Source organism: Myzus persicae, unplaced genomic scaffold, assembly GCF_001856785.1.
Source record: "Myzus persicae strain clone G006 unplaced genomic scaffold, MPER_G0061.0, whole genome shotgun sequence".
Classification (NCBI taxonomy): domain Eukaryota; kingdom Metazoa; phylum Arthropoda; class Insecta; order Hemiptera; family Aphididae; genus Myzus; species Myzus persicae.
Genome location: NW_019102965.1, coordinates 10,645 through 23,028, shown reverse-complemented (window position 1 = coordinate 23,028; position 12,384 = coordinate 10,645). Strand labels below are relative to the sequence as shown.

The window sequence follows — 12,384 nt, the reverse complement described above, 5'->3', positions numbered from 1 at the left end:
TAAAAAGATTGGTACACATTTTATAAGTTTCAATAGCTTTTGGATGAGAAAATATTAAGTAAATATTATACTATGTTAAAGTGCTAGATTAGGATCGCAAAGATGTTGTGAAATTCTAAATATGAATAAACAAAAATCGACTTAAACTATTTTAAAAGCTTATTTATGATAACATAGTTACGATACTGTAATTATACAATAAGTACATATATGTACGATGGTCGATGGTAAGAAATAGTTATGAAGGACAATCATTTAAAAAATTTACTATTTAAATTATTATCATTGTGCCAATGACATATTTTGTGATTGATGACTATCTCTGAAATATGTAAAATAATTTATTAAACCATAAAAAAATGTGTTTTGACCGTTCTAGAGTACCTACTTGAAAAAAAAAATAGTTAATCCTTTATACACAATTACAGCTGAATAAATCACTAAATATTTGCTTCACTAATTTAAGTCATTTTAACAAATGGTTATTACAAAAACCTGCTGGTAACAGCGAAGTCGGTCATTATGAGTTATTTATCATATAAATGGGAGTCAAATAATAAATTACCATTATATTATATATATATACATATACACTAAATTGTAAGTGTTGTTGAATAATGGTTCGAGATGTGTTGTTGTGCAAATTGTATAAGGTGTTACTCGTTGATTTTTTTTTTCTTTTTTTAATGAAACTTCATCTTGTAGTTTGATAAACAGGCAACAGCATATCACGTAAAAAGTTCTGTTTACCACCGACCAGTCACGTCTCAAAACGTAACGTTAACGGTGAAAGATCTAATTGAATTTATCAAACATTAGGATAGATCCTTTCTGGAGTCTCAGAAGAATAAAGAGGTTAATTGACACGGTTAAAGGTAGACGAATCCGTGATCGGAATTTTTTTGTAGTGAAAGAACCGTTGTGCTTTCTACAGTGAGGATGATATTATTAAAATGAACGTACTTCCATTTCACCTAAAAATACTTAATCGTATAATTTAAAACAAAAATGTTAATAGTGTATTCATAGGAATTTCTATTTCTATTTTAATACATAATGAACACTCTCAAAATCTATAAAATGATGTGTTGATAAATTATTGACCCTGTTAATAATATTATTATATTGTGATCAGCGGACGATTAATAACAAACCTATACTAAAACAAATTAACGAAAACATTGCTGGTTTTAAGCGTTAGGTAATTGTTTGTAAGTCACGTGTCCCTCTGATATAATTAAGGTATTATTTTAATTACGTATATAAGCTGGTTGACTGGTTTAACAATACCCATCTTAGTAATAATATGTAGACAACACACGTAGGCAAACTATTCTATTCTTTGAGCAGCGTGCCACGTGCAATTAGCCAAAGTCATATAGTGCGAACGTGATGTTCACTATAACTTGCTTGATGAATTCACTTAATTCGATGATACTTGTGTGTGCTTAATGATGGATTTAATAATATTGTAATTATTAGGGCTAAGTTCAGAAAAAAAAAATGCATACAAATGCTTTAAGACGCAATATTAATCATTCGTTTAAAATAAACTACACATTTTTGATACATTATAAATTTAACGAAAATCGACGCGTTCTATTGAATGTTGAGATATGAACAATAATACTTACGACCGACCGATCATGGATGTTGCATTAGGTAATAGCGTATAACGTAAAATCTGTAAAAGTATTTATGACGTGCTTGTATTATAGTGTGATCGAGTACCTCTGCGGGGTAAACCCAATAATAATACAACATATATTTTTAAAAAATGTTCTTTGAAAACTAACGTGCAATGTTTATAATTACATTATATTAATAACATTAAATAACTTACAGTTAAAAAAAAAAAAACATACAAAAATCAATTAATAATTCTGCGGTTTCCTATCGTGGACGTATGATTACAATAGTTAGGTATATATCTGTCTTTCAATATTTGTCGTCTCTGTTCGAAGAGAAACTATTATTATTTTCATACAGTAGGTTTAGAACACCTTTTATATGCATCCGGACCCATGTCCTTGCAATACATTTCATTTCAACAGAATCGTATACAGAGAGGACCTCCGTTAGGCCTGTCATCGTATTCTCTTTATCCTAACTCCCTTTGCAATAATAATTCACAATCTACTTTACCGCAGATCGTGGTCGCTATATTTCCCTTCAAAATCTCTAAGGCTCTCGAAAAATTTGTTTATCTGCAGATTTTGACGTGCCCGCCACGTGCACGATACACTGAAATACTATATGCATTTATGCCATTTACATACATATATAAAGTACACTTTGCAGAGAGTGTATAGTTATCGTGGAGCAATCGATCGCTATACCTCTACGATATCGCAGTTGTTGACGTGTGCAGCGTCGTAAAACTATTTCCTTACGTCTTCTAAAGATATCGTGGAAAGGGAATAAAAAATGGTTCCAAATTATTTCCATGCGATAATAAGGATAGCTGCAATGTATTGATCACGGAAATCAGACAATCTCGGTTAATGTTTTATAAAAATAAACGAAATTAATAATATATGAATGACTTTGTTAAAAACATTATGTTACGTTCAACCATAATATTATGGGTGTGGGTAGTTCGCATTTTACTAGCCCCATAGCCATCTAACAATTTATTATTTTTAGTTTATTTGATTTTGATTGACATGGTTTAATATCATAATATGTATTTATTTATCTATGTACACGTCGTAATAAAGTAAATACATCGGTCACACATATTTATCAGGCAGCCAAAAGGTTGATGTTTTCATTTTCATAACATATTTCGTGACAATGGATCACGACATTTACGCATAGATTGATTGATGGTCTTTTCAATTCAAATAATATTATCTTCTTTGATGGTTTTTCAATATGTTAAAAAACCGCTTCCAAAATCATTAAATTTATCAACCACGTATTTCATTCTAATTTATATCAAAATCTTTAAAAATCATCTTAAAGGTTAATATGAATTTATATTATAATATTGTTCTTTAACTTTATAATTCCTATAACTTTTTTTACGTCTTATTTTCCTTTAAATTATAATTATTTGGAGTGACACATATAAAAAATCGATCAAGTTTACTTTTATTTTTTCTCTGATGTCTTTTAGTTTTTTTTAAATAAACACCCGTTAAGAGTGACAACGGAAGCGTTTCATTTTATGGTTGCGTAACTAACTATCCTACAATTTACACTTAGCTTGTAACGAATAACAAAACTTTTTGTAATTTGCAATATTAATTTTTATTATTTTTTTTTTGATTTTCAGGTTAGTTTATGGAAGAAAATATAATCATCGAAAAAAGACGCAATGTGCCGACTTATTTCATGTAAAATTGTTCAAATTTATTTTGATATTATTTTAAAGTTTGAGTGGTACACCAAGACTGAAGACATTAACGGACTGTTTAAAAACCAAGATGTATGCGTGAGTCATACCCTCGGTTTTACAATATTTGCTATTTTAACACTACTATTTTGTTTATACAAAACAATTATTTTTAATGGGAATAAGTGCCCAACTAGTTTTATTTAGTACATCCATCGATAGGAAGTAGAGTTTAAATGGTACATTGAAAACGTAAAATTTCAGTTTTCTCAATATATTTTCCTAGACTATGAGAAAACTACCACTGACATGTTTCAACTATAAAATATATACGAAGACATATTATTTTCTTAAAACATGATTTTTACTTTGCTTTTTTAAACATTATTTTCTGTGTATATTGATTTATTACTGTATTTAATTGTCGTAGAATGCACTGCTGTCTAGTATTTTCATCGATTGATTTATTGATGTGTTAAATACCCAATTTGGAAATGAATCTTATATAGGTACTTTTAAAATATATAGTCTGAAATAAAAGAATACAAATCAAAAAAGGCATTGATAAAGAAAAAATTGGAACACGTATAGTATCTATTATTTTTTCACAAAGAAAACCACACAGTTCCAAATCATAAATTTGCTACAAGTTATCTATACTAATAGTAATTCATAATATTCTGTGACAGCCTAAGTAAATGCCTTGGGAATGCCTGACCAAGTACTACTGAAGTTTATGGGAAGTTCTGTTTAGATTCATATGATTCTCACGGGATATTCCAAACCTCAAAATCATATTACAACATTGTAAATACAATTAATTATATCTCATAATTATGTCTGTCCTATATTATTAACAACGATAATCATTTCATGGATTTCTTGAATGTTTTGTCAACAAAATATCAAAATCAAGATTAAATAGTTTTTGCATACGAATAATAACACGATCCACTGCCCTGCAAAGATTAATCTGTACACCTTTGTGCGTGAAATGTTTGTATAAGTTATCGATGTGTGTTGCTGACGAAACATTTTTAATTCAAATCTTCAAAAATCATTTGTTGGATTATAAAATATACATTATCCGCAACAGCCGCTGTACCGTTTCTATGGTGACTATATATTCGCGTCAGTATCGATTTTATGTTGATTAAATGTGTAAATGTGTTCATTAAAATCCGACGAAAAAAAAATCACAATGACAGATGGTTGAAAGAAAAGTTTTTCACAGTGTTCATCAGAAAGAATGCATCGATGCACGTTGCTCTTTTTGTGGGTGAGAACATTATTATGCAACAACGCGTCGCACTGATGAACGAGAAATTAGACATAACTCAATGTTCATAACGTTATTGACGACTTTTTTAACTCGACGATTTTAACTCGTCTGATGTAAAAACCTATAACGGTAGTCTTATCGACGAAAATAAGTAGAACTTTATCACATAAGTACAACAAATGTATATTATTATACATGTAAATTATGCGAGGCGTTTGTATAAGTACTTAGGCTATATTTTAAACTATTGGGATATCTGAATAAATTCAAATATGAACAAGTTGATTCTTTTTTTCTATGAGAGGATACACTTATATTTTAATTACAGAATATTGATGTTACGTAAATTAAACCGTTTGTTATAATATACTCACATCGCCTTACTATCGTGGATATATAATCAAATCGAAAGAAAGAAAATAAAAGGCACGAATCTAGTTTTTATACTTGATATACCTACAGTAGAACTAAGAAAAAGTTCAATTACGTAAATGTATTTTACTTTCCATGCCATTTAGTGCTTATGAGAATCAATAATTCCACTTAACATATCAAAAGGATATTTTAAATTTTTAATTGGGTTCAAAAAAATAATTATGATTATGGATAGTTACGTTTTGCTATCGGTTTTTTGATTTTCTTTTAATTATTTACAAACGTATTATAATGTAAATTAAGTACCAACTAAACACACTAAATATAGTTCTACCTATTATTGATACAAAAATATCAATTATTATTAAACAGAACATCAATATTCAATACCTACTACGCATTTTAAGAATTAAAGGTATCCTTCACAAATATATTATTATGTATTATGTAAATATAATCAGTGCCAGCCCCGGGGATGAACTAACAGTGCCCGGGCTGTGGTCTAATGGGACCCCACCGAATTTTGTCATCCCACATAATTATTCATATATTACATTGAAAAATGAATGATTATATATTAATAATTATTTATTTTGTGATGTCAAAATGTGAATGACATTTTATCACAGTGAAAATGTATGGAATTGAGAACTATGCATTTTTTTATTAAATAATCTTCAGTGGAATATTTGGAAATTTTAGTTAAACGGTTCTAAACCGAATATATATTTTTTACCATTACAATGTTCATTGACTATTGAATTGCTTAACTATATCGAAATAACTCTATCCAACGAGAGTTGGACTCATACGAATACCATTTCTCTCGGTTATGAAGCAGAACATCTCCTCTCATATAGTCGACTTTTGGTTTGCACTACGAGAGCACAAAAACATCCCATCGCACGGCATATTATAATATTATAATTAAGGCGAGGGACTTTGTGCCCTGAAAAACCTTGAAATATGCATTTATTTATTTAGCCCTAAAAAATCACTAACAAGCCCCTAATATATGCACAATTACTTAAATGTGCATTAAAAACTGAAACATTTGTACTACCTATGTATATTAGACAGTCAAATGTTTTTATTAGTAAAATTTAACATGTTAAATCTTAACTTATGTTTGAGAAGACTAGAATTTGCAGAAGTCAAATATTAAAGAATATAACATTGACCAACTGACGCTGATTAATTAATAAGTATCCCTTTACCCATATTATAATAGATGCATGCATTATAAGTATATGAATAAAATAATATCGATTAATCATAATTTCAACTATAAATTATGTGAATTTAAAAAATTTAAGGGGATATGCATTTAAAATATGAATATACCAAAAATGAGAAAAAAATATTACAATTGACACGTGCAGTATTATGAAACAAATTTCTATACCACTTTTCTGTAGATGTGTTTTGAATGAATATTAGAAATAATGCGAACTCGCATAAGCCTCCATAGTTCATATCCTTAATTATTATCATCACAATCACTACAAAATTACCTGACCCTGGCACCCTGCATAGTCGGTGAGGACAATTCATGGGATGCTGGGACAATTGAGAGCGGAAACGACACGTTTTTCGTTTTGCTAAGCTCTCACTGGTCGTCGCATGGACCTCTGATCAGAGTATAATATGGGGTAGGATTTAACTATTGCAATATTAATTTTAATTTAAAACAAAATAATGCTGGTTTTTTTTTGGAATTTATAATAAAATGTAAATCTATTGATCCGCGCTACAGATGCGGTAAAAGCGGGTAGTTTGCCGATAAGCACGTGCATCGCCGTATCGGAGCAGTCACGTTATAAATTTCAATGTTATTATAAAATATGCACGAATATACAAAATTTCCGATCGATTGACATAACATACGAAAGATTCGTACACGGATAAATCACTTAAGCGCCCTCCGTGAAATAAATATTATATCTCTATAAAAGCTACATGGCTTTTGTCGAGTCTGACATATATGTATGCGTTTTAAAATAATAAAAATAATATATTGTACGTAAATCGTGAATAGGTTGTGTTGGAAAAATACAGTAGGTATAAGTACTGCTCTGTTATACAATTATTATAGTCTTATACTACAATGAACTGTATATTACACGCCTAAACATTAAGAATGCATTAATCGTTATTCTAAATCGGTTTTACAATAAGGCGTAGACTGAAAGGACGATTTCTATGTTGGATAATAAATCATCAATTTTTTTTATGGAACTAGATTATGGGAGATGTTTCAAAATTACATTTCTTAAGATTTCAAAATCATTAAAAATCATGTTGGTGCACCCGCCGAAGGTTGTGGTTTTAATTATTATTAGATTTTAGTAGATCGTAGATTATCATATTTTTGGTACCCAACGGTTTTTCGGTTCATCAGATACATAATATAATATTATGTGAAGATGTGATTAATTTGTGTATGGTCTGAAATACCATAATAATATATTACGAGTGTGCAATTATATTAATTCAAATACATAGTATGCTTGATATTTTTTATTCGAAAATTTGAATCGTTAATATGTATTTCGTTATTGTCATGCACATAATATCATGTGTTTTTATATAAACTTTTTAATTTACTTAAGTGTATTTGAACATTGAAGAGCATACACGTAATTAAAAATTTAGTATGCTATTATGCGTAACATTCTAATGTTAGTTTGGTGGTCGAGAAGTTTATGGTATCATTCATCGGGAGGGGACGTTTTCATTTTGAAAATTTATCGTTGTTTACGATACACTGAGTGTTAAAATGTATACGTATATGTTTTTAATTAAAAAAAAACTTTGTTGATTAAGTCAATTTCAGTAAAAATTTACCTAGCCATAAATTATATTTCACTACACACATTATATTTATGCTTTCGTAGTAATAATAAAAATGCTCTGACTCTTTGTGTGCCTATATAGTTATTTTAATACGCAATTCAAAAGACTTAATGTAATGTTAATTTAATAATAGCAAAAATACTATATACATTTACAAAATATTATTATATAACAAAACCATATAGGTTTAAGTTATATACGTAGGTACAACAAAACGTAACAAACGCATTTCCTAAAGGAAAAAGCTTTGAGGGAAAACTAATAACAAATTCGATCTAAAATACTTGGAATACTTGTAATATCAAAATAGAACAAACCGATTATATTCGCATGGCCCAAATATAAACGTTATTTGGAAAGTTTAATGTTTGACCGCATCTGAAAAATGTTAGTGAAATATACCCAATAATAGTGTCTTGCTGAAACCTTCACTTGGTTCGAAAATAACTTCGACTAATGTAAACCGAGAAATGCCGAAAGGTAATATTTTTGTTGTGGTTTCGATAGAACCATTCCAGTAATAGTCTTCAGTGTTTAAAATTCGTACTTATTAAATTATGGATAGGTAGATAACTAAACTTTTTGTTCAAAAAAGAATGGTAATAATCAGTTCCTGGATCTTAACTTTACTTTAAATTGTTTTGAATAATTTTACTTCAGGAATACGAATTTCAAACAATATCTAGATTATCGTCGATAAATTGAAACCGTTATTGAATTGGAACCTTAGCATCGATAAACTAATAGAGAATAAGTCTTTTTTTGTCCACGACGCGTATTATGTAATGAGATCCGTTTTTATTTTTAACAACAGGTAAATGAACAACTTACTAACGACATTGTTAGTATCAAGTGAGTATCTTGTTAAATGGAGCACTCGGTTCATAGTAGGTATCAATCATTGTCTCTTATATTGTATGTACTACTAGACCATCACGACAAGACACACGACGACCATAGTATTATAGTCAACTGTGAATACAAGACGTGCACTCGCACATAATACCAAAAATACGTGTGACGACCGATGGCGTTAAGATAATATAATCATTATAATGTGTTTTGAATATTCAGCACCAACCGTTTCAAACGTGCAGCAGTTTACGTACATATTATAATGCCTAGGCACTAATATGTCCATTTGGAATCGCTGACTCGACTTCGGCGGGAGTTTTGCAATTACGCCGACAGTTTACATTTATCTTGCACACACAGTTTTAGACTTTAGTCGCCATACCAACGCCCAAAGTTGAGTGGCACTCGCATCGACACCACCCATGCACAGCCAACGGTGTTCGGCTCAAAAACGTGTTCCCGATTGTTTAAGTTTTGACTACTTGAGCCATTATTTGTGTTGGGACGATTAATAATCATGGTCGTTATTGCGGGACCAGCCGAAGGGTGAGAGCCGCGGGTATAACGCGACGGCGGTATATAGGTGGTTGATGTAAAAATAAACAGGTAGGTAGGAAAAAAACCACCCAGCAGCAAAACGTTTTCGAAATAATTACAAAATTAACAATGACTTACAGACGACTACGTGTTTTCGGCGCCCACGGTGAATACCTAACCCCATTTTACCGACTGAAAACGGCGGCATCGAGTCTGGCGCTGCTGGCTGGCCGAATGAAATTACGACGGCAGTGCTATCGACCATCCGTCGACCAGAAACGAAACTGTACAATATTGACACCACCTTTTTTTCGTGAAAAATGTGCTCACTCGGTTTTCCATTTCTCTGCAGTAGGTATACCCGAACTTTTGTGGCTGTTTTGATCGAGTTCAACGAAGTTGTTAAACATTTTTATGATATTATAACGAACGCGAGCTTTGATAAATGTGACGGCTTTGTGGCGTATCCGCCATACGTCATAAACTCTATATTATATTATGTTTGATATATATATACCTGTAGTTCTAAACCATACTCGTCCGTTATAACAGGATTTAAATACAAAAAGCATTTTTGGTTTATAGTTGTATAAACCACCATTGGTGTTCTAGCACAAAGTTCGTTTCGAAAATCCCGGAAGAATCTAAAAATGAAACATATTTTTCAATAAATTACATCACACTATAGTATGCATTGGTTGAACTTTTCTCATATTATATTTACGTTTTTGAGTTAAACACAGAATTTTTTTATACATCGCTAGAAATTAATATCGATAATGTATCTGCCGTAACTTTAAAATATAGTATACAAGAAAAAGATAATAATTTCAATTAGTGCACATGAATTGACATCAAAAACAAGATAATCATCTGACATTATATTCTATTGACAATCCACATTTTCCAACGACTAGTAAATGTCAAACTATCGTGTCATTTGCGATTAACAATCATTAAATAGAACAATATTGTATGAAATAAAAATGTGCTTTTTTTTATTTTAAAATATTTTTTTACTCTAAGGTATTTTATTTTGCATTACTTTTTGAGGGTTTTTTAGTATATTTAGACCATGATAATCCACTCCATCGTTATTAGGGTACTTTATTACACTGTTTTGTGTACCTTTATTTCAACGAATTAAAATAAATCGAAGTTAAGTTGCCAAAAAATCTCATAAATAATGAAAGGTCCGAAATCCTGGCCAACTTGTAGACTTTCAACCGATTTGGAATTGATTGGTCAATTTCAGGGAAGCGTAGTAATGATAACAATATAAAGAAACCCCACAGAGAACTACACGCCATGGAGGTATAATACCTCAGATTATTCCATTGTATTTTTGTTTGTAATCATGAATTTATTTTATAACTAACAATTCATAATAATATAGCCAACATGAGTAACCGATACTATAAAATATTGTTAATGTATTAATCAATACTCTCTCGAAATTCGAACTTTTGAGGTACAATAAGTGGGAATTCCCACTAAACATCAAACAATTTTCAATGAACCATACCATTATATTTCAGTATATTGTAATTTATTATAATTAGATCAAAGTTAAAATTAAACGTGATTGTATTTTGAATTAAGTATACAGAAGAAGAATAATGATTTAGTATTTGGCTTAAACCATGATCAAGCAACTAAATGAATTATAATATGATTATTTTGTGGAATACACGTTTAGTGTATACATTATTTCAAGGCAAATTAAACTTTGCGTTTTAATGTGATTAATGCAATTTTAAGTATTCGGAATTCAAATAATTATACGTTCACTAAAACAGATATAAAAACATTCATCGTTTTTGATACTATAATTATATAACTTATCAGTATTTATAACGATAACGGTTTTATGATTGTCACAACAATAATCAATTCATTCGAGATAAATGTAAGCATGTTTAAGATTCCAAGTGGAGTAACTAAGAAAGAAAATTACAAAAAAACAGACTAAAATCAATCAAGTGTTTAAAAAAAAAATTAATAGCTTTAAAAACTAGATTTTTTACCAAATAATTATGACAGCATTTTATAGAAAATGTATAACCTTATACTTGTCGATGACCATTTTTATGATCGTTTGAAAAGCATAAGCAGTTAATACAAACTCATTCATTCGTTTTCGTAAAGCAATTTAAAAATATTGGAAGTGCACACATACTATGGGCAATTGTTTTTTAGAGATGTTTTAAGTTTAAATTTGAACGAAATTGATTACTTAAATGAAAAATACCGGTTTTAGTTATTGAGTTGTAATTTAAAATAATATAACTAACAGAGATTTTAAAGTTTTTGCCATTCAGAACGTTGTTATTTACTAGGTACCTATACACAATGGCATTATTAAAAATATTTAGATTAGTATTTAGGTATTTATACAATAATACCACAAACTTATATACTCTATCCTACGTTACATCGGGATTGAAGGCAATGCTAATATATTATGCAATAATATTATAATAAAAAGTATAATGTAAGTATGCGATTTGTTGTTGGAATTATTTAGTCCAACCACATATACCACATAACTTATAGAAAAATAAATTACAACAGTATTGTTTATAAATTTAGATATGATGAATTTAATATTTCTTTAAAAATATAGATCTACATCTGCTCATAATATTGTTTCTTATATAATGATTTATCATTAAATTAAGATGAAAGATACGTGTTAGTCATTACACATTACATACTCAATGATGAGTTACACTCAACAATAACTATACAGCTATACAGTTATTTCTTAAATTATATTCATCTTAAATGTATTAATTTATTGACGTTTTCGTATGCTCTTTTCGGTGAAAACATTGATTTAATTATAGATATTATGTCAAACACTGAAGTCGTGAGCACAAATCGAATACAAAAGAAAAGAAATCTTTTACGATAACAGTGAAAAGTACGTGCTGATTTTCATAAAATCAAAACACTTTCTTATCAACTTACTGCCTTCAAATGTATACTATTATGTTCTAACCATCATCCAAACATTCCAATCGATTGTTGTACAAATTGTAATTACCTAAATATTTACAGATTTAAGAAAGAGATCAGTAAGGGATAACTATATTTTCCAGTTGAATTTTAAACATTATAGGGGATTACCGGAGTT

At 29.6% G+C, this 12,384-nt stretch overlaps 1 long non-coding RNA gene across 1 annotated transcript; it reads left to right on the top strand.

Annotated features, from left to right (window-relative positions):
- Window positions 1–8,044: 8,044 nt before the first annotated feature.
- On the top strand, window positions 8,045–9,749 carry LOC111033501. The gene is made up of 2 exons (XR_002604424.1): window positions 8,045–9,314; window positions 9,386–9,749. It is a non-coding gene; the product is annotated as an uncharacterized LOC111033501 (long non-coding RNA).
- Window positions 9,750–12,384: the final 2,635 nt, after the last annotated feature.